Consider the following 20266-nt stretch of genomic DNA (forward strand, 5'->3'; position numbering starts at 1 on the left):
CCCATCTAGTCCACCTGGCTGCTGAAACACGGGAGAAACGGCCTTGGGTTAGTATGTTATGCACAGCGTGAGAGACATTGACAGAGAGTGGAGCTCCTGAGACTAGTTGCGGCGGAGACTGACACTGCTGTGGCGGCAGCCTGCACTTCCTGTAAGCAAGGGGAAAGACCAGAAGCCACCGAATCCAGGCGAGAAGAATAATATGCAACGGGGCGTTGCATGCCTCCATGAGGCTGAGTAAGAACGGCTGTCATGTGACCTTATTTAACAGCTGACCATAGAAAGAATGGTAGGTCAGAGCAAGGGAAGCCTAAAGCAGGGGCAGAAGTAAGAGCAGATTTAAGAGTAGTAAACGCATCTTCACACTCACTTGTCCAATCAACTGTCTCCAGTGGGTGATGGGAGCCCTTCAAAAGAGTATTGATTGGTATTGCAATAACAGAAAAGTCAGGTATGTGGTTCCTGCAGAAGTTAAAAAGTCCCAGAATCTTACGAACATCACGGACAGTGCGGGGTCGCGGAGCAGTGGCGATAGCAGTTCTCCTGTCAACAGTGAGTTGCTTTGAGCCCTGGGATATGGTAAAGCCCACATACTGGACAATGTCTTGCGCGATTTGGGCCTTCTTTGGACTTGCTTTCATATTGTATATTTCCAATGCTTTGAGTAAAGCTTCCAGAGCCTGTAAATGTGAGACAGGGTCAGAGGAAGCCAAGAGAATATCATCAACGTATTGGAGGCACTGTGTTCCTCCATACTGAGACCATGAAACCGTTGCTAGAATTTTGGCCATTGCATGATGGAAAAGTGTAGGGCTGTTATGAAAGCCCTGAGGCATACATTTCCATGTGTATTGCGTGTTCTGGTGTGTGAAGGCAAACCAAGCTCTTGAGTTCTCAGCAACAGTGCCCAGAATCCATTGGCAATGTCTATCACAGAAAATATACAGGGAGTAGGTTTGACATCAACAAGCAGCGTGTTTGGGTCAGAAACAATTGGGGCAAGTTTGTCTGCAGCAGCATTAATTGTTCGGTAATCGATTGTCAGGCGCCATGAGCCATCTGGTTTTTGGACAGGCCAGATAGGAGAATTACAGGGTGAGACACATGGTTTAATGACTCCCTGTGAAAGCAAGGACTGAATGATTGAGCCAACTGCTTAAGCAGCTTCTGGCTTAATTGGGTATTGTTTCACAGGTGAGGGCATTGTCCCTGTTACCTTAAGTGGTGGTAATGAAGCAGCTCCACAATCCAGTTTGTGCACAGACCAGCATGCAGGGAACATTGCACATAAAGCTTGGAACTTGTTGGTCAAATCCCAGGAATGGACAATAGGTGTTGCAACAGAAGCTATAGCAGTATGAGAGACCATGAGCAGTTAATGGCAATGTCTTGCGTTTATGAGAAGCATCACAAACTGAAAAAGCCAATAATATGCAACAATAGCTTTCAATAGTTTCATGCCGTCTGAACCGAGGATAGCACCTTCTGCAGTCTTACAAACAAAAAATGATTGTGTCCAATAAGCATTACTGGATTCGACAAGTACCGGTAAGGATTTATATGTGCGGACGGAATTACCCCCAATGCCGGCAAGATCAATGGAATGCCTTGTACAAGGGAGCGGCAGGTCAGTGATAGAAACAGAAGCGCACTAAGATACGGTCTACAATGAGCCCGAGTTTCTATACTACTGACTCAAAAGGAGGCCGGTAATTCCTATGCTTTCAAACTGTTTAACATGACGACAAGTTGTTCTCGGTTCAAATGCGTGTAATCATCATTGGAACCGTGCGCTGTAGGCACAGGTTCTTTGTTTGAGGCTGCGTATTCACCACTGGAGGCATGTGCCTTAGGTAGGACAGCTAAACATTGTGGTGCTCGTTGTCCCAGTTCTCCACATCGAAAGCATTTATCTCCGTCCTTGTTTTGGGGAGTGTAACACCTATTTTTCCTGTGGTCCCTCACTCTGCATCGATCCGCGGTATGACCCATTTCCCCACAATTATCGCACTTTGGAAAGTTGTCACGCACAGCAGCAATGGGATGCGAAGTTGACGTTCTCTTTCGTATCTGCTCCTCCAAACGTGAGGCCCACGAAACAATGTCTCTAAACGTATTACCCGGGTGTATGCTGATTGCTAGGACCTTATGAATATGCGGGGCAGCATCTGCCAATAATTGTTGTGTAAAAACAGCCATGTCTTTATTTGGGAAGCCACAATGCGTTTCAAATGCTTCATACTTTCGATCAGCGTATTCAGCAAATGGCAAGCTACTTTGTACTATTGCCGTGAAACGATGCCAGTTAGGTGCACCTTTACCCAAAGCAGTTTTTACAGCGTCGCAGAAATTGGTAATTGCGTTTTGCAGTTCATTATGATTCGCCCAAGGGCCAGACGCCCATAGATCCTGCCGGAGGTCAGCTGGTTCAATTTTGTTCCAGCTTGAAATGGGACATTTTGCACGCACGACTGAAAACATGTCTAGCGGGTGTAGGGACATGCTACGTTGTAGCTCATTTAGTTGGCGCCAAAATGGTAAATTGTCATCTTGCGCATTAAGATTCGGCAAATCCTTTGGTAGCGCCCTCATTTCGATCAGACTTAAAGGAAGGTGATCAACATGCAGTCGCTGTTCAGATCCTCTACCACAAATTTTAGTAACCATGGGTGCCATGGGCACCGTGTTATTCTCCTTTTTTTCAAAATGCAATGCGTCAGTTATAGTGTGACAATTTAAATTGGGGTACAAAGACGGAACACATTTTAATTCAGCCGGAATACACGCAAGCGCGGTGGTCTGAACAGAGCTGTTGGCTTTGTTCTCAAGATCTTCTATCTTTTTACGCAGACCAGCCAATTCTGTATCTTGCGTTTGCAGTCAATCGTGCATTTCGTCACACTTCTCTATGAGCCTTATATGCTCCGTAATTAGTACAATGGTCCGTAAGCCGTCCTATTCTTTTTTTGCGTTGCCCACCATTCTAAGGAATCCGGAGTGTATCCTTCGGGATCCCAGCCGTTTTTAGTCATCGCCTTTGCTTGCTTTACATATTCTTTCTGCAGGTATGTAGTAATACTCCCGTTGGTATTTTGCTTGTTTGGGACCATTTTTGCTTGCGATTTATACTTTCTGTAGGTACTAGCTACGCTATGTATAAACGTTACTGGCCAATAGGCTGAATACAACCAACACGAAACAAAAACTTTAGAACAATGACAACGTAAAATTCAACAACACACAAGACTGGTCGGAGGTGCGACACACACGCTCTCTCACAACCTGAAACAAAGACAACAGCTACCCACGTAAAAGACACACCTTTGTCTCTCAACCCTGGGCCCGGGGTGTAACACACTGACTCTCCCGTAGACGAACAAACAAAGACACGGTATGCGCTTCTTGGGTATCTTCGACCTAATACCCAGTAGTGATAATAATTAGTCACTTCTGTGCTGTGGGCGACACACTCGCGTACCACGGCCACGCACTTACAGATTTTAGCCTTTTTGGCGTGGATTCACACTCCACAGGCAGGGGTGACTCACAAACACCCAGTCACAATAGGCTTTTAATACACAAGCCTCTCACACTCAGCAGCACTGGTACCACGTCGTCAGCCCTGGTGGCTTTATCACAAACAGTTACGTAACGTTACCACAAACGTTACACAAAAAGGACAGTTTTTTCAGCACAAACAAATGATCGCTTCTACACCGGTCAATATATAGGTTAACGTACATTTTACATTTTACATTTTAGTCATTTGGCAGATGCTTTTAATCCAAAGCGACTTACAAGTGCATAGGTTCTACCAGAAGTCAGAGCATCACATCCAGAAACTAGCAAAATACAGTAAATGCTGTTCTAAACATAGTTGTCATCAGAAGTTTTTTTTTTTTTTGGGGGGGGTGGGGGGGGTGAGACAAGGATAGGGATATCAGAAAGGAGGGGCAGGGGAAATCAGGAGGGAGGACTAAGGTAGAGTTTGAAAAGGTGGGTTTTGAGTCTGCGTCGAAATAGGGGGAGGGACTCTGCTGTTCTGACAGTGGTAGGCAGGTCATTCCACCACTGAGGAACCAGAACGGAAAACAGGCGTGAGCGTGCAGCTCGACCGCCAGGTGCACGTAGAGAGGGAACTGTAAGGCGACCAGAGCTGGCAGACCGGAGTGGTCTAGCTGGGGAGTAGGGAGTGATCAGGGATTGTATGTAAGGTGGGGCAGTCCCCTTAGCAGCCTGAAATGCCAACACTAGGGCCTTAAATCAGATGCGTGCGGCAATAGGAAGCCAGTGGAGGCCAATGAGAAGCGGGGTGACATGAGCCGACCTGGGCTGACTGGTGATCAGGCGGGCTGCAGCATTCTAGACCAGCTGGAGGGGCTTTATGGCATACGCTGGGAGACCGGCTAGGAGGGAGTTGCAGTAATCCAGGCGGGAGATGACGAGCGCCTGGACTAGGAGCTGGGTGGCTTTCTCAGTCAGGAGATGACGGATACGGCGTATATTATACAGAAAGAACCTGCAGGTTCTGGCAGTGGAGGATACTTGTGGAGCCAGGGTGAGGCAGTTATCAAGAGTCACCCCAAGATTCTTTGCCGTACGGGAGGAGGAAACTACAAAGTCCTCAACAATCAATGAGAGGTCGATTGACGGAGAGGACTTAGCAGGGATGTAGAGAAGCTCAGTTTTGGCAAGGTTGAGCTTCAGGTGATGGGAAGTCATCCACGCAGAGATATCAGCCAAGCAGGCAGAGATCTGTGTGGTGATTTGGGTGTCAGGGGGGAAGGAAATGAAGAGTTGGGTGTCATCAGCGTAGGAATGATAAGAAAAGCCGTGGGAAGAGATAACCGAACCAAGAGACATGGTGTATAGCGAGAAGAGGAGAGGCCCAAGAACCGAGCCCTGCGGGACTCCAGTTCGTAGGGGTTGAGGGTCGGAGACTGCGCCCCTCCAAGTCACCTGGTAGGAGCGACCAGAGAGGTAGGAGGAAAACCAAGCGAGTTCAGAACCTGTGACACCCATCCCAGACAGCGATGAGAGCAGAATCTCATGGTTGACTGTATCGAAGGAGGCTGACAGGTCGAGGAAGATGAGGACAGAGGAGAGGGATTTTGCTTTAGCAGAGTGGAGTGCCTCAGTGACCGCGAGCAGGGCGGTTTCAGTGGAGTGGCCACTCTTGAAGCCAGACTGGTTGGGGTCATGGAGATTGTTGTGGAGAAGATAAGTGGACAGTTGGGAGCAGACCGCCCGTTCCAGGGTTTTAGCGAGAAAGGGAAGAAGAGAGACAGGCCGGTAGTTGTTCAGGGCAGAGGGGTCAAGAGTAGGTTTTTTGAGGAGGGGAGTGACTCTGGCCCTCTTCAGGGAAGAGGGCATGGTGCCGGAAGAGAGGGAGGTGTTGATTAGAGAGGAGAGAAAAGGGAGAATGTCCTCAGATATAGATTGTAGGAGAGGAGAGGGGATGGGGTCAAGAGGACAGGTGGTTGGGCGGTGGGAAGTAAGGAGTTTCAGTGTGTTGGCGTCAGAGAGGGGAGAAAAGGAGGTTAGGGAGTTGGGGAGGGTAAGAGGGTCAGCAGGGGTGGAGGGTTGGGAGAAGGAATTGCGAATAGCATCGACCTTCTTTTCAAAGAAGGAGACAAAGTCATCAGGTGTGAGTGAAGAGGGGGGAGGGGGGAGGGGGGAGGGGGGAGGGGGGGCCAGAAGAGAGGAGAAAGTTGAAAACAGTTTGCGGGGATTAGAGGCGGCCGTGTTAATTTTCGAGTGAAAGAAGGAAGATTTAGCTAGAGAGACAGAGGAATGGAAAGATGATAAGAGGGCATGGAAGGAAGCCATATCACTGGGGAGACAGGACCTTTTCCATTTTCTCTCCGCCGTCCGCAGTTCGGTTCGGACAGCTCGTAGAGCATCAGAAAGCCAAGGACTGGGGGGGGAGGCCCGAGCTAGTTTGGTGGTGAGGGGACACAGAGAGTCAAAGGAAGATGAGAGGGAGGACATGAGAGTTGTAGCCGCATCATCGGGAGACAGTCGAGAGAAAGACTCCGCAGATGGTAGGGAGGAGAGGATTGTAGATGAGAGGGTGGAGGAAGACAGGTGGCGTAGGTTCCGTCGACAGGTGACAGTGGATGGTGGGAGAGATGGATGGGTGTTGGAGGAGAGTGTCCTGTTTCACTGAATCTAAATAAACACCACTTGTAATAGCTAACAAACAAACAAGTACACAACAGAACACTATAATGACAACTAAACTGAATTTAGAATCAGCAAGCAAACAAATAATACTTAACTAATCCAGGAGAAAATGCAACCAACCCACTGCAGAACAATAATGCACACTGAAGTGAGTTAAGATGTGCCAGTACTAATAGCCTGAGCAGGGTGCAAAGTATTGGCTCCTCCTACAACAAAAGCTGTGGCCTGCCAGTCAGTAAAACAATAGCCTAACTTAATAGCCTAGCTTACCTGAGAGAAACAAACACCTAACCCAGTTTCACTGAATCTAAATAAACACCACTTGTAATAGCTAACAAACAAACAAGTACACAACAGAACACTATAATGACAACTAAACTGAATTTAGAATCAGCAAGCAAACAAATAATACTTAACTAATCCAGGAGAAAATGCAACCAACCCACTGCAGAACAATAATGCACACTGAACGTACCACTGAGTGGAGCGTTCCAGATTTCCGCAGTTTTGCCGTCCAATCGCCAAGCCAATGGCAGTAAACACGTTTACTCACTTGTTGGTCAGGAAAACAACGAAGGTCTGGAAAACGGATCCACCCTGCTCGCAGCGCCAATTTGTTGGTAACACAAAGTTTTACCAAATAATTAAAGTGACCGTTTTCTCAGGAAGCAGCAAATCCGATGTTTGTGTCTTGAGTCAGGAAAGTATTTATTGCAGGAAGCCAGCATGAAGGATTCACACAAGTATCCATCGAACCATTGGAGTTTGGGGACTTTATACAAGTACATTTGCATGTATTCAAATGAGGTTTTCCCTAGGTTCCTGGATGGTTATGATATCCTTGGTACATTGCCACGGAAATGCGACCATTGTACCAGTCACACAGCCAAGAAAAATGATACCAAACATGAATATTATTAAAATTGGCCTTGCCATGAAACATCCAGTGCTGTACGCATCATTCAGTGACTGAGTCAAGAGGGAGAGGGTAATAAAGGGTTCAGGAGAAGGCAACTTCACCCGCTCACTAGTCATATGGCACTGTCAGTCAGCCTTACAGATTCCCCCTTGGCCCCATAGGACAAACACAATTCCCCAGGGGTCACTGTGAAGGCAATGGAAATTATGGAGATTCCTTGGTGCTTAGGGTCTCAGTCCCGGCATTGTCGGCAGCTGCAGGGGGCTGAGCACCAAAGCAGCATGGGTAGAGGAGCGTAGGGAGCGGATAAGGTAACGGAAATAACAACACTGAAACAAGGTAAACACAAAGATGAGGGTGCTGGCAATCACGGACCCTCGGAATACCCAGTCCCACCACGTGTAGGCGTCCTGCGCAGAACGGGTAGAGGAGCTGGCCAGGATCTCTGCTGTTTTCCTGGCCAAATTCACCTCCACCTGTGCCTGGTTGAGGTGACGGGTTGTCCGAGAGACTAACTGTTGCACCAAACCCATGAGTTCAGTCAAAGCCCGTGTGCCTTGTTCGTAAAAGGTGTCCTCCCACCACGGGGAAACGTCCACCTCTAACGGAATTCTCCCCAGAATGTTAATCTGACCCATCGACAAGTCCTCCGTCACTTCTAAACAGAATGTGTGGTTCACTGGACAGGTCAGACCTCCATACGTGAAGGAGTTCATCTCGCTGATGACGCACCACTGTGTGTGGGACACCTGTATGGCATCAGCGTGGCCATGTAATGACTGAACACTAATAAGTTTGGTGTCACTGTGGGAGAAAGGGTGAAGGGTGTTACATGTGCAGATGACATAGCTGGATGTTTCATGACAACACATGCGAGTGGTAAAGATGGTCTCTGTGCCCGTCATGGTGATATAACCTGTCAAATGATCCAATTTCAGAACCTGATCCTTCACTACTACACCGATGGAGCGAATCGTAGTGGAATTTGGGTAGACCTAGTCTGGGTGAATTAAGGGAAAAGACACAAAGAATCCAATACATCCGGCACGCTCAGTTCCAGTAAACATCATTAAGGTTGTTAATAATTCTGAGTAATTTATGTCTCATCTTCTCTGACGCAATCCACCTATGCAAGTCCAAGGTTTCAATGAGATCACTTTGAGCATGCCTAGGGGTTTTGCGCAGGTCTGGCTGCAGTAAATAGATCCTGAGCATACGTTCTACAGGCTAAGTCACGCTTAATGGTACGGGTCTGATTAAATAATAAATGGCTGATCGAGAGGAGCGCCTGCGCTTCTGATCTAACAGCCTTGATTATATTTTCATTGCTATTAGTGATGTGTTGGAAACCAGTGGCCACCTGATTTGCCAACCACGCCGAATATTGTGATTGTTTAGAGATTTGGTCGGTATTTGTAATAGAATTCCCCGACCCAAAGAGACCTGCGACATCTCCAAGATTCACATCATGCAATAACGTTTTGACATTCCCTTTGATAAGGCCGCCAGGAGGGAGGGGGTAGGTCTTCGGACACTGTGTGGGCCTGTGGTAACCACAGGTGGTTAGGTTGAAGCAATGGTGCAGCGTCTAGGTACAATTTTTATAGCTAGTAAAGCTGTCCTGACTCGCCTCACACCGCCCCACGCAGTACGTCCCCTCTTTCCGACTGGTCCACACAAAAGCCTTTGGGCCGCTTCATTCACCTACAGGGGAGGTTAAATTAAACAGAAGCTCAGTGTACCCTATGTGTGTCTGATTATGCGGGTCTGTGTGTGTGCATCTGTGCGTAGCGGGCTCTAGATCCTTTGTGCGATAGCACTTTTTTGGATCCAGGCCATTATTATCTTGCTGATGTAAAAGGTGTAAGCTGCCAGTGGCAGAACCTGAGTACTCTTTAAGTTTGTACCAGGCAGTAATGTTGGGTTGTGTAAACTGGATAGGGTGTAAGTATGTATAACCTGTCACTGTCCTGGACGGGAGATGGGTGGATCCTGACTTACAACATATTTGTGAGGCGCAATTTGGTTCCGGCGCTACACCGGGAGGCCATATAACTGACTCCCTCTGCAAAATAGTGCTATAAGGTTTGGATGGCCCCTTAAAATATCGCCACACCCATCTCCCACATTTCAGATTATGATTAAGTACAATCCGCTGCCCCAGCTTCACATATGAATCGCCGGATACCCTCCGGACCTCCGGTGTCCGTGGGATTGCTGCGACATGCCTGGAATGAAACATATACACACACACAGAAACACAGTTAGGTACCTCCTGGGCCTCTGAACAATTTGCATTGGGACATGTGGTACCATCTTAGCTTCCCCCGTACTGTAACGGCTACACAGCTGTTACATACAGCTTTCACTTCATATGGGCCGTGCCACCGGGGAGCAAAAGCATCCTGCTTCACAAAGACTCTTACCATGACCATGTCACCGTCTGCAAATTTTGTTTCAGAGGTAGGATTGAACTGAACCTGCTCTTCAAGCAGCACCTCTCCCCATCCCTCCCTACCTCCCTGTGAACCTTAATTGTTGTCTCTGTGACTTGCTTTGTGTATCGGTATTTTTAGTTAGTAAAAAAAAGAAGAAAAAAAAATTGGCCCTCGTCCTTATCTTTGTTGTACAGGTAGCAGTCGAAATTGTACTTCCCTCTAGGGTCTTCCAGCGAACTTATCCCTGGTTATGGGTATGCACTTTGTTGTACGTCGCTCTGGATAAGAGCGTCTGCCAAATGGCAATAATGTAATGTAATGTAATGAACCTCATTCCCAACATCAGACTGCTGCTGCTTCAGCGCAGCCTGAGCATGGAGTATCTTCAGCCTCTCCTGCAGTTGGACCAACACGGCCTGCTGTTTTGCAAGCACCAACGGCCCCAGGTCTGCAGGGGAAATGGCTGGGTCAATGGGCAGTTTCATCACCCTCCCCGTCATAAGCTCATATGGGCTAATACCCGTAGCTTTGGAGGGGGTAGCCCGCAATATCATTAGAACAGTCCACCTGTTCTGATTTTGTGCCATTTGCTTGGCAATCCCTTCTTTGATTGTGCGGTTCATCCGCTCAACCATTCCGGAACTCTGCGGCCTGTAAGGGATATGAAATCTCTGCTTGATGTTAAGCATTTTACACACATCCCTCGTAACCTGGCCCGTAAAATGAGTTCCCTGATCAGACTTGATCTGCATTGGTGCTCCCCAGAGGGGAATTATCTGGTTCGCCAGCACTCGTGCCACAGTATTCGCGGTGTTATTGCGTGTGGGAATGGCTTCAACCCATTTAGAGAATTTGTCAATTATCACAAGGCGATAGCGATACCCCCCCCTTGGCACTGGGAAGCGGACCAATGAAATCCATCTGCAGGGAGTCCCATGGCCCTTTCGGAGGATCTGGACGGTGCAAATTCATGCGCCCGGGCCTGCCCTGATTTACAGCAGCACAAACAAGACATGAAGCACACCACTGATCAACATCCGACGCCATGCGTGGCCACCAAAAATATTGTTTGATCAACTGCAAGGTTTTATCAGCTGACACATGTGCACAATCGTGGTACATCTTGGTGACAGGTTTCTGAAGACCCTCAGAAACGACATATTTCCCGTCTCTCAAAATCATGCCCTCTACCACTGTCACCAACTTATCCCGCTTCAAGTGCGGTACAAGCTCTCCATCGGCCATCCACAGCTCTTGCTGATGCTGCTTCAGATCGATGGGAGTAACCTGAATCGCGCTCACAGCGGGAGCATAGGCAGTGTAACTGCCAGTCATCGCCATAGGTGGCGGCTAATTTAGCTAGATGATCAACAATGTTATTGTTCTGTTCATGCACATCCGGATCTTTAGTGATGTGTGCTCGCACTTTAATAACCGATATGGGCGTTTCACGGTTGTGAATTGCATGCCAAATTGCGGTAATGATATCGAAGTGTTTAATTGGTGCTCCAGCAGAGGTGAGGAACTCACGCAATTGCCATTGAGCCATAAAGTCATGCACCACCCCGAATGCGTAACGGCTATCAGTATACACGCATAGGGTTTCGGGGTGTGCCTTAATGGCCCCTAGCAATGCGACCAGTTCGGCTTCCTGAGCTGACATTCCGGGCACCAATTTAAACAACAGCTGCTGACTATCATCTGCATTGGGGAACTGGGGGAACCACACCGCACAACCAGTGTGGAACTGACCATCATGCCAAAACCTCGAGCCGCCAATGTACGCTCAGGTTTGACCCGGAAGCTCCCGGTCTAGAACAGGAGTTTGCACCTCTGGCCTAGGTTCACAAATGTGCAGCAGTCCCTCCACATCCCCAAGCAGATGTGGCAGGATTCTGTTATTTTCGATCGCTATGTCACGGGCCTGAATGTCCGTTAGCCACCGTGCTAATCTATGGGAAGATACGCCCTTGATTTGGCCCTGCAGCAGCATTCGAACCGGCGTGTGCATTGTGTGAACAACAACAGGTTGAAACCCAACAATGGGCTCTGTTATTGGCAACATCCAATGAACAGCAAGAACGTGCTGAGTGCCTGGGTCAAATCCCTGTTCAACCGGAGATTTCTTACGGCTATAATACGCAATTGGACGCAACAACCCCCCATGGTCTTGAGCTAAAACACCACTGAGTGTGTTTTCGTGCGCATCTACTTGAACGTGAAACGATTTTGTTGGACAGGGCAAACCTAGAGCTGGTGCAGAACTCAACTGCTGTTTTAAACATGTGAATGCTGCATCATGCTCCTCGGTCCAATCAAGAATGTCAGACGGTTTAGATTTGCCCTTCAACAAACTGTATAATGGCGCCGCTGTGTCAGCAGCACCTTTTGTAGTGCGTTCAATGTATGAGGTCGAGGTAGTTCGGTGATGCATTTACGCCTATCTTCTGTTAATGCACGGTAATTTTTAGTGATAGTATAACCTAAGTAATGGACTTCTGGCTGTGCAATTTGAGCTTTGTCTCGGTTTAATTTAAACCCCGCCTTCCCCAATGTCTGCACTACCGTTTCAACGAGCCGTAAGTGGTCATCACGTGATCCCCCTGATGTAATGAGGATGTCATCCACGGAAATGGACATAATGCGAGCTTTGTCTTGAACAGGGCGCGGCTTTGCAACCCAATTTGTGTTTAGCTCAATATGCTTTTCAAGACAATGAATCACAAAGCCATGCTTCCGCATTATATCCATTCCCAGTACAGTCCCCTCTCCATTATCTGGCAAATACCATAAAGACTCATTTAACACTACCGCCCCAAGGTCTAGTTTGACGGGTTGTGTTTGAGTCGCTACCATAAGAGTATCGCCTATGCCTTTGATATGAATGGTTTTGTCAGTGAGGGGTAATACAATATTTATGAGGTTGAGGAATGGCGGAGAGCCAGGCGCGACTAAGGGTAATCCCTAGTAAGCGGGCACGCGAACATGTCCGCCACTAAACCCAGGGAGGTCGAGGACACGAAAACAACTCGGAGACAGCTCCGATCAAATAAAGAAAATGGCCCCAAAAAACGGCTAATGATAATAAAGCAACCCTTAAAAACCAGGGCGAATAACACAACCAAAAAGAGGGCTAAAAGGCGAGCCCTGAAACCCCGGACCGGGGATCCCCAAAATAAAAGTACAACCTAGTAAAAAAGACTAGGTAAACAAAATAAACAACCGTGAGTCGCAGCTCCGGAAAACGCACAAACCAAAATATATACCGGGGACAACGTCCCTCACCCACAGACTCACACGAGCCAAAAACAAAAGAGAAAAGAAAACTAAAGAACCTACAGGAAGGTGTTCGCAGTGTACACACACACACAACGAGCAGAACACCTTCCTTACCTTTTTTTCGTTTTGTTTTTTCTTTTAAATTCAAAACCCAGAACCAGCACAATACCTGACTCATTTAACCGTGAGTCTACCGTGTGCTTACCAGCTTGGTGGCAGTGCGAACAGTGACACCAAAGCATCGACCGATGGTCAAAGAGGGCTTTAAATACCTTCTGGAGGTAGCCCTGGTGCACTAATGAGCACCAGGTGAAAATAATAAACCCCTGGTGGCCACAACCGGTACTTCCTCCCAACCCTGACAATATTAGTGCAGGAGCATGCGGCACCGGTGTCAACTAAGACATTTACTAATCGGCCTCCAAGATTAGCGCAAATTTTAATTCGGTTACCGCAAGATATTATGCTCCCGGCTGCAAGGGAGGCCACGCACCCCTATTTCGATTCTTTATATTTTGCAACTAAAGCTTCTAAGCCGGCCTGGAGTTCACTATACGGGCTAGAGCTTAGCTGCTTTTGCTCAGTTGGCTTTCGCTCACGGACAGCATGGTTGTTCTGCATCATCATTTTATACAATTCCTGCATTATCCACTTATCATATTTTCATTCCTGCTGTGGAAGACCCAGTTTTTCCCTTAGCCTGTGGCACTGTTCAACGGTATGATTCGGTCTTCTACAGTATACACATAGAGGTGGCATGGGCTTCTCTCCTTTCCCTTCAGCCACCCATTGCGTTGCCGCGACGGGGCGATACTTAATTTGCTTCTTTAGCCGATTTTCAATTTTAGAAGCCCATTCCACCAGTGATCTATATGTATTCTCTGGAGGGTCGGCTCCATTAGCTAATACCTGCTGAATATGGGGACCAGCATTGTTTTTCAGGAGCTGGAGTAACACCTCCAGATCCCGATTAGCTTCCTCTAACCCTGAGTGCTCTTTAAAAGATACCCACATGCGCTCGGAATACACCTCAAATGCTTCCTTTGGCGCTTGTTTTATATCTAAAATTTTATGCCACTCTGCGTGAGTTGGGCCCCTTAACTGCAACAACGCTTCTTTAAGCCGCTCATAAACATTGCCATCCGTATCCTCCTCCCCCTTAACCATAATGTTTCCGGATTTTTATTCAAGTGGCATCTTAGATCTAAGCTCTTCTGGAATGGTAAGAAGAGCTATCTGCCACACATCCCGAAGCTCTAAGTTATATACGGAAGCTTGCAACATTAAATTTTCCCAATAGGGCTGAAACGGACTAATTGTGGTAACGGCTTCATCCGCATCGGTCACAATTTTAAGCACAGCTATCCGTGCTGGTTTTTGCGAACTAGTACCCGTTTCACCGCGTGTCAGTACTGGGCTCCGCTGCTTAGGCTCTTCGGGTCTATTTGGGCGATAATAAAATCCACTTATTGGTGCGTCAGCATTAGACGCAGCCAACACCATCGAGACATCAGGGGCTGGAGAAGCCCCATCACTCGAGACCTCTGATGCCCTTCTAGAATGGATTTCACCACGCGCTTGATTTGCCACCACCAACACATCGTCATCATCCTCACTATCCTCTTGCATCCCAAAGCTAGCGGACGCGGTTCCTGCTTGCCTAATCGCTGAGACCGGCAATGCTAATTTTCCACAACAGGTTTCTAACGTGGCCGAATAGGTTTTACTGCGCCCTAATTTGCTCTCAAGCTCGACAATCCGCTTTTGCATAGCGTTACTTTGCCTTGCCCAGTTCTGTTTATCAAACGTAAACGCTTCAACCTCAGCCCGAAGTTTTCGCAACTCGTCCCAGCGCGTCCTCTCCAGATCTCAAGTGCTATTCACTACTCGCGCATTCTCCGCCAGGGCAACTAAATCATTTCGCCTCAGTAAGCAAACAATGGCAATGGCCAATTTCCGAAACTGCACTTTGGTTTCTAATTTTTGGCCCTCCTTTGCATACCAGTGAAGAATTTGACTATTACTCCAAGTCAGACACACTCCTTTACCGCGCACATGAAAAAAAAGGTCCTTATAATAAAGACCAAAGGCATCCATCACCTCCTGATCCACACTGTCACTTCCATATCCCTCGCTAGCCATGGTATACTTCTAAATCTTAAATTCCCACACCGGATTTCTACGTCTCCGGTCTATTAGTTGGGTATGTCGACCCGTTCTAAAAATGTGTCTAGAGGGAATGTATTTTAGCTCTCCCTAAAGGTATTTAAAAGCGTACTTACCGCAGCAACTGGAGACAGAGAAAAATCGCGTAGACTGTAGATCACGTCGGGGTCACCAATTTTGTAAGCCCCCCACTAACCCAAGGACGAAGTTAGCTGTGTAGGACGAAGGTATCTGCGTGTGTCCTTCAGGTGCTGTTTGGGAAGAGGTTGATGTTATTACCTAATTGAACCCATTCCCTAGAGAAACTAGATCAGTCAGAGAAATACCAAGGGACAAAGACAGCAGTATCACTCTGCCTTTCGTTTTTAACTGATATGGACTGACCCAGAACTCCGGGAATGGTGCATCTTACAGTTCCTATACACTTTGACTCTGTTTCATATAATTAACCCCAATTTATAATATTGTCATTATCTAAATTTGGACTTGATTGTTACAGGAATCCTATACTGAGAAACTCGCTGAACAATCCTCTGCTGGTACCACCGCATGTTACATCGCGCGTTATGTGCACGTCTCACGAACTGACTAACTATCTGTAGTCATTACAGAGGTTGCAGGAATAGCTACTCTCGGGTATATCTGTTTACAGCCTAGGGACCCAAGCAGACCAACATAGCTACGGCTGTGCTCGACATGAATGAACTACCATGCGGAGGCGAGGGATTTACCAACATAGGTCTACGGGTGCTATACAGCGTGATACAGGAAGTGGAAAGACCAGTTTGAGGGGGTAAACCACGCATTCCCTGTGTAACATTAAGTGTCAGTAAGGAAAACCAATTCATTTTGCCAGGTAGGTTACTTCTTCAAATTAAAACCAAAACCCAAAGTTACAAATCATAGTATATAATACAATTTTTACACAGAGTACAAAGTAAAAGCTTTGTCATACCTGGCAAGGGTTTCTACACACACGGCAGGTGCGGGAGTCTGGCAACAGATCTCCCAGACCCCTTGTATCTTCCCCTTAAGTAGCAAACCAGGCCTTTGATGCTTGACCATAAAATTGGGTCCATAATTAACCATTTGTAAATTATCACTAATGGGGATCTAGACAGGGGGGTGGAACCAGATGACTTTTCTTAGGTCAGATTCCCATAGCTTTTCCTAGGTTCCTGGATGGCTATGATATCCTTAGTACATTGCTACGGAAATGAGACCATTGTACCAATCACACTAAACCAAGGAAAATAATACCAAACATGAATTTTATCATAATTGGCCTTGCCATGAAACATCCAGTGCTGTACACACCATTCAGTGACTGAGTCAAGAGGGAGAGAGTAATAAAGGGTTCAGGAGAAGGTCGGGCCTGGCAGGAAGGATTCTCTCCCAACCTCTCGGTGCCGTAAAAAATGTTGCCCCGTCGTAATGAATTTAACGGCTGGAGGCCTGAATAGACAATCAGACAATAGAGGGGGTTGCTTTGGAAGAAAACAGATGCCTTGATTACCCGTCCTGCTTCCTACGAGAGTACAGAGCGATGAGTCGAATCCTAGGTTTTGAAAACCAGGCGCGGTTGTAAAATTTTATGGTACAAGCAGGCAACTTTACCCACTCACTAGTAAAAGGTCAGGGGATCACAGTCAGTCAGCCTTACAGCCGTGTGGGAGGACGCCTTTTACAAACCACGGGGAGACATCCACCTCCAACGGAATTCTCCCCAGAATGTTAATCTTGACCCATCAAGTCCTCCATCACTTCCAAACAGAAAGTGTGGTTTGCTGGACAGGTCAGACCTCCAAACGTGAAGGAGTTCATCTCGCTGATGACGCACCACTGTGTGTGGGACACCTGTATAGCATCAGTGTAGCCATGTAATGACTGAACACTAATAAGTTTGGTGTCATTGTGGGAGAAAGGTTGAAGGGTGTTGCATGTGCAAATGACATAGCTGGATGTTTCATGACAACACGTGCGAGTGGTGAAGATGGTCTCTGTGCCCCTCATAGTGATATAACCTGTCAAATGATCCAATTTGAGAACCTGATCCTTCACTACTACACCGATGGAGTGTATTGTAGTGGAATTTGGGTAGACCTGGTTTGGGTGAATTAAGGGAAAAGACACAAAGAATCCAATACATCCAGTTACATTCATTTCCAGTAAACATTGTAGGAGGGAGGCGAAGTGTGACTCTGCCATTTGTGAGGAGCCTGTGAGCTGGGAGTTCTGGAGGAAGCCAAAGTGTGACTCTGCCATTTGTGAGGTGGGGGTTCTGGTGTGTGTCAAAAGGGACAAAGGACAATGCTGTTTGTAGTACCTTTTGACGAGTTCCAGACCAGTGACGCCAAGAAGATAAGGGATAGATATATGGTGGGTGGATGAGCGGTTCCCGGGCAATTAGGCCATGAGGGCCATTAAAACTCCCGGGAAAAGAATGTGCCTAATATCTTATGACCCCACACCTGGTCACTTCCAGGGGGAAAGACTCCGGGCAGTACCACAGTGCCCTCCTTTGGGCACTGCTGTCATTACCCCAGGGACTACTCTCTTGGAGGAAAACCAAAAAACTGTTGTTGAGATGGTCAATAGATCCGGTAAAATATTGTAAACATTGCCCATGTGATCCTGGTTGTATTGCATTATGCCCATTGTTGTAATAACAGGAATTACATGTAAAATGGATACACAGGAGGGAGGTTTCATGATAACTGCACCATAACAAAACATTAGGATAATCTGTTTGGTATGGATGTGATCCAGTAAAATCAAGGAATCAGATGAGATGCATTTCATACCAAATGGATTTTAATAAACCATAGTTTCAATAACTCAAGGGAAAACCTACATGTCCTCTCTTGGTAATCATCTAATTTTCCCTACGCAAACAACCCCCAACGGTGGGGGTCTAAATTCCAGATTCGACAACCCCACCAGGCTAATTTATGGCACTGCCGCCTGGATCAAACACATGATTTGGCATAAAAGCCAGGGAGACAAGCCTATCAGGGAAGATCGCACTCGACTTCCCACACTGTGCATACTTTGTATATGTGTGTAGCGAAAGCAGGCTGGGTAAGACTATTTCACTCTATTCTTTTTATCTTCAATTTGTCTATTCGTAATTGACTGTGTGATTCTACGCTAACTGCCTACCCGTCTGCAAATAAATTATTTTGTTTGTAACTTGCGTGATCTCCATGACTCTAATTCATCTTGTACCTTTTCAGCCTAAATTACAACTGAATATTGAGGGGGACAATGGGGACCAAAGACTGACCGATCGGCAGTCCCTTGGTACAGGTGATAGTTCTAAGCTGTGAGGCCAGCAAGTTTCTGCCAACGTAAAGGGTCGGCTAGGCACGGCTCTTGTGGTTTGACGCGAAGGGAACCCCTGGGCGTTACGGCGCTGGTTCCTGTGAAATTAGCTCTAAGGAGCCCAGTTAATGCTACGCCGACCTGGGCTCGCGACTATCATGACTGTGTATCATGTATTGTGTTGACTGGACCCTCAGCCTCTGAGTTCTACACCGAACTGAGATATTCAGCAATAATGTTAATCGCGAGAACATATATTGAGTAATAGTGGCGCAGGTACGAGTCGAGTGTAATCACTCCCGAGGTTCGCGTAAATTTCAAACCCAAATTTCTAAATTATATATCTTAAATGGAGTCAGATAAACGAGTGGAACGAGAGTAACCACTAAGCTTTCAATACGGCCCCGTTTACGAACGGAGAATATTAGGAATTTTACTGATCTGTTTCAGGCCAGTTGTAAGCGGGATATGGGGTAGATCAATCCATATCCGACCCGTGGCAACAGACCCAGTATATTCCTAAATATAATTGTGCTCTGTCCGTGTGCGGAGGATGATAATTAAAAATCTTTCATTCACTTCCAAACAGCCAGGAAAGAACACGTCCTCCCTTCACCTCCAGCTATTCCCTCATTGGTCTAGCTGTGCAGGTTCTACAACATCATAAGTAACACGAGTAATTTGTCATCTTCTCTGATGCAATCCACTTAAGCAAGTCTAAGGTTTCAATGAGATTGCTTAGAGCATGCCTAGGGGTCTTGTGCAGACAAAGGTCTAGAACCTCTTGTCTGGCTGCAGTAAATAGCCTGCAGAATGTATGCTCAGGATCTAAGTCACGCTCGATGGTACGGGTCTGATTGAATAATGAATAGCTGATCAAGAGGTGCGCCTGCGCTTCTGATCTAACAGCTTTGATTATATTTTCATTACTATTAGTGATGTGTTGGAAACCAGTGGCCACCTGATTTGCCAACCATGCCGAATATTGTGATTGTCTAGAGATCTGGTAGCTATTTGCAATAGAATTCCCCGACCCAAAGTGACCTGTGACATTCCCAAATAGGTCTCTTTTAGAGCGTGCGGCTGAAAGTTGAACGGCAAGTCTGCCTTTGTAATCATTGATCCGTGCCTGTAGCCATGCATACGTTCTATCATCCACACTACAATGTGATGCGTATGCTGACAGGATGTTGGAAATATTATAACTGACATGGGCCATGACAAGATTCACATCATGCAATAAGGTTTTTTTTGACATTCCCTTTGAGGCTGCCAGGAGGGAGGGGGTAGGTCTTCGGACACTGTGTGGGCCTGTGGTACCCGCAGGTGGTTAGGTTGAAGCAGTGGTGCAGCGTCCAGGTACAATTTTTAGGGCTGGTAAAGCTGTCCTGACTAGCCTCACACCGCCCCAAGCAGTACGTCCCCTCCTTCCGACTGGTCCACACAAAAGCCTTTGGGCCACTTCGTTCACCTACAGGGGAGGTTAAATTAAACAGAAGCTCAGTGTACCCTATGTGTGTCTGATTGTATGGGTCTGTGTGTGTGCATCTGTACGGAGCTGGCTCTAGATCCTTTGTGAGAGCACTTTCGGATCCAGGCCATTATTGTCTTGCTGGTGTAAAAGGTGTAAGCTGCCAGTGGCAGAACCTGAGTACTCTGAGTTTTTACCAGACAGTAATGTTTGGTTGTGTAAACTGTATAGGGTGTAAATATGTATAACCTGTCACTGTCCTGGATGGGAGATGGGTGGATCCTGACTTGCAACATATTTGTGAGGTGCAATTTGGTTCTGGTGCTACACTGGGAGGCAATGACTCCATCTGCAAGATAGTGCTATAAGGTGTGGATGGCCCCTTAAAATATCGCCTCTGCCACTGCTCTATGGAAAATCACAGGGCTATTATGAAATTCTTTCCCAGGTATACTAAATTTGACAGTAAAAGCTAATTTCCAT

General features: G+C 46.9%; 2 pseudogenes; both read right to left on the reverse strand.

Moving 5' to 3' along the window:
* Window positions 1–7329: 7329 nt before the first annotated feature.
* On the reverse strand, window positions 7330–10878 carry LOC133114133 (uncharacterized; annotated as a pseudogene).
* Window positions 10879–16637: 5759 nt separating this feature from the next.
* Window positions 16638–19531, reverse strand: LOC133114134 (uncharacterized; annotated as a pseudogene).
* Window positions 19532–20266: the final 735 nt, after the last annotated feature.

Source organism: Conger conger, chromosome 16 (genome assembly GCF_963514075.1).
Source record: "Conger conger chromosome 16, fConCon1.1, whole genome shotgun sequence".
Taxonomy (NCBI): Eukaryota; Metazoa; Chordata; class Actinopteri; order Anguilliformes; family Congridae; genus Conger; species Conger conger.